This window comes from Vigna angularis, chromosome 3, assembly GCF_016808095.1.
Source record: "Vigna angularis cultivar LongXiaoDou No.4 chromosome 3, ASM1680809v1, whole genome shotgun sequence".
NCBI lineage: Eukaryota > Viridiplantae > Streptophyta > Magnoliopsida > Fabales > Fabaceae > Vigna > Vigna angularis.
The window spans coordinates 21,901,514-21,905,516 of record NC_068972.1 but is presented as its reverse complement, the minus strand read 5'-3'; positions in this window follow the sequence as shown (position 1 = coordinate 21,905,516).

Below are 4,003 nucleotides of genomic sequence, written 5' to 3'. Positions count from 1 at the left end.
TTGATGGTTGCGGTGCTACGTAGGACGACAATTAGAAAAAAAAGAAAGAAAGAGAGAGAAGTCTGACGTGGGATTTTAAAGATGGTTTTGGTTCCCTAACCTTAACCAGACCAGTGAGTCCCACCATAGAGGGGATGGGTCCCACAGAAATAATGTTATAAAATGAGAAGAATAATAACTACTGTTCATATTATTAATATATAGTATATATGTTTGACTCACTCCTCACTTTGGGAAGGAAAACCAAACCACCCACTTCACCATCAATCACCATTCCATCTCCTCTTCCTAATTCTCCTCCTCATGTCCCTTTCAATATTTATCTTTATTTCAATTTCCACCTTCTACTATGCCACAAGATATTTTTAATTCCAAATTTAATTATTTTTCTATAAATTATTATTTCATCACCAGCCTATTAAGTTATTCTTATATGGAGAATAATATCATATTAATATATATTATAATTATAACATATTTTATCTTTTTCTTTGACAGCACTATATTATATATTATATGTAAATGATAACATTGACCACTGACTCATACGCGTACTTAAAATGAAATATATTCAATCATATTCTATTAATATTTTAATTAATTAGTCGTTCTTGCATGTCATTGTTATCATGATATTTTAAAAGAATTATATAAAACAATAAGGAAATGATGAATTTTAAACTACACAATTAATTATATGAATACTTTTTATATGACCATGACAATGACAATTCAAGCAGCGAGATTAAGAAAAAGGAATTAAAAAAATATATATATTCGCAAATCTTGCCAACTTAGGAACGTGGAAGAAACCAGAAGAATTGGCCAGTTTCGCAATTTAATAAATTTTACATTGCAAAAATTGGTGCTAATTTTTGTGACCTGTGCACACGAGTAAGATTCAATGTACATCAAACTTTCAAAGTCAAACTTTATATATATGACAATTAATATAACAATAAATATAAATGATAATAATATACATTTTATCTTATTATTCTACTCTTAAATTTGTGATAATGATTTTTATTTATTAATTTATTAAAATAAGTAAATGATGATAATAATTTAACTGTTACTACAAGTAACTATGCAAATTAAACTCTTAGTAGACAAGTCAAATACAACTAATGACAAACCCTCCAATACTTCAAACCAGCTTACAATCCTTACTTCACAATTTCACTACCTAAAACCTCACTTTTCCTTCAAAATACTACCAAAACTTCAACTATAAACTTTACTTTCATTATAGATCAATTTCAACCCTCACTATACATCGAACAAGTCTCAATCTACCTCATGACAGTGCTAAAACAATTATCTTCTCACTCTCATACCCATGTCTCAAAACCCATCAAAACAATTAACTAAAATACTAAACGTCAGCGACTCCTTCATCTGACGCCTGCTTAAACAAGACCTCATCACTCTTTACTTATACCTACCAGATGATCATCGCCAAGAAGAGAAACCAATAACATACAACAAAATTACAAACAAAAGGGTAAGCTAGATAAACAAGACAAATTCATATATATATATATATATATATATATATATGTATATATATATATATATATATATATAGAGAGAGAGAGAGAGAGAAAGATAGACTAATTTAAACATCAACTCAATTCAGTACAATAACACACCAATCATTCTATACATGCCATAACCTAGATAAGACTCATTCGGATTAGGTATGAATGTCAAACTCTTGGTATTTTGTGCACTTGTATGGTAAACAATTGGCCCTCCCCAAGCACCACACAATGTTAGTCCGTTTCAGTTGCCTAGAGCTATGATAAAAGCCTCTAGACAAGAATCTCTCGCTATTCTCACCACATGAATCATTCCTCTCTACTTGAGAATGGATGATCATTAGAGTGTCGGAATAGACCACTAAATCAAAGCTTCATACATTCATACAACAACAACCACAACAACAAAGGTACTACCTGTTAGCAAAATGATGAAGATGAAGTTTTGATGATGTCCAAATCAAGTCAAGATATATCAAGATTCATGAAGATCCTTTGAAGACTTGTTTTTGTTATAAAAAGCTTTTGTAATAATTATTTATAGTTTAAGGTTTAGAACTTAGATTTGTAGTAGGTTTTGATTCTTGTACTTTCATACTTTGTATTTGCTGTTCAGAATAAAAAACACACGGTTTTAATTGATTAAATCAAGTATTAATCGATTAAAACGTTGCAGGTGCTGAAAATTCAACTGACATGGAAATAATCGATTATTACCTATTTTAAAACGATTAATTAATCGATTAATCCTTAAAATAATCGATTAAAGATGACCGTTGGAGTTTTCTGACTTTTGAAAACCAGCCGTTGTACTCATTTTAATCGATAACACTTGTATTAATCGATTAACACTTGTATTAATCGATTAAAAGCGTTAAATGGCCAGTTACGAAGAATGGAAGAGTATTTGCTTGAGTCTATAAATAAGCTCTCCTTATCCATCAACAATAACTCTTCCCTTGTGCTCTAGTACTCAGAAATCATTGAGACTCGTGTGTTCTTGTTCGGCTTGTGAAACTCGTGTTTGTGGAGCTGGTGAAGTGCTGCTACGGTGACAGAGGAAATAGTCGATTCATCCTTGGTGTGTCTAAGGAGGTGTTCGGACGAGGAAGTTCATCCTTCGTGAAGTATTTGGAGGAGGTGTTCATCCTTTGTGAAGACTCAAAGGAGGTGCAGGTTCATCTCTTGTGGTATCAAGAGAGGTGGTTTCTAAACTTTTACAAATTGTTTCTTTGTGATTGTAATTTGTAATTGTTTTGTGAGTAGAAAACTGTTTATCTTGTTTTGAGATAAGCGACTGGACGTAGGATTGGTAAGATCCGAACCAGGATAAAATCATCTGTGCAAATTTCTCTCAACCTTACTCTTGTTATTAATTTATATTATTTGCTTGGTAAGTTTAATTGAGTAGAAATTGAAAGGCACACGTTCGTATTAAAAACCCTCTTGGTTTGTTATCCCACGCTAACCATTCCGCTGCAGCCGCTCTAACACTACCATGAAATCTCTCCACAAGTCATGGAATTATGTCCACTAACCATACTTCAAAAGTGTATAAATATAACATCACAAGAATCCATCATCATATAATACAACAAAGACTTTTACACCATTCAAATAATCAAAACAGAACTCCATGTTAATAGATAACTAAAAATAGAAGAATAACAACAAGTCCTAAACTAGTCGCTCAGCTCACTAATCTCGTTGGGCGACCACAAAAATAGTAGTCCAAGCTCCCTCATCTCTCGCTTAGTGACCCAACTCGTTGTGCGAATAGAGAGACAATGATCCAAACTTGAAAGAAAAACTTCACTTTAGAGACCCAACTTGAATTCTACAACTTATAGCTCATTTTTGAACCATTTAGTGACTTCAACAAGTCACAAATTGACTTACCCATACCTTCTAAACTAACTCTTTATACATAGAACCAAAAACTCAAAATCTCACCATGCTAAGACCTCTAATTTAGCTAAAAACAACTAAGAACTAATCCTAAAACCAACACTATCACTCTTACATATTCCACACTAGATTTCTTGCTATCTAACCATGCTTACAAGTCTAAAATGACTTCAAAACAACACTCAACCAATTACTTCACCTCTTTAACATTTAGTTACATAATTCACCCTTCACACCCTCATTTTGACCTTAAAAACCTAACCAAAAGTACTCTTCAATACACTCATTACTTTGCATTCATTTTTAATCATTCAAAATCACTTCATTACACAGAATCAATCCAGTTTCACACATCAAAAACATTCAATTACATCATCTTAACAAAACATAGTCAAATTCTCAATTTCCTAAAATCTTCATACAACTAAACATAATTACAATTTAAAACAAAGGTTCTAGCTTCCCTTACCTCTAGAAAACTACTACCACTCTAGAAAGTTGCTTCCAACGCAAAGAACTTCTAGAAAAGCCTATAAATCACCGATTGATGA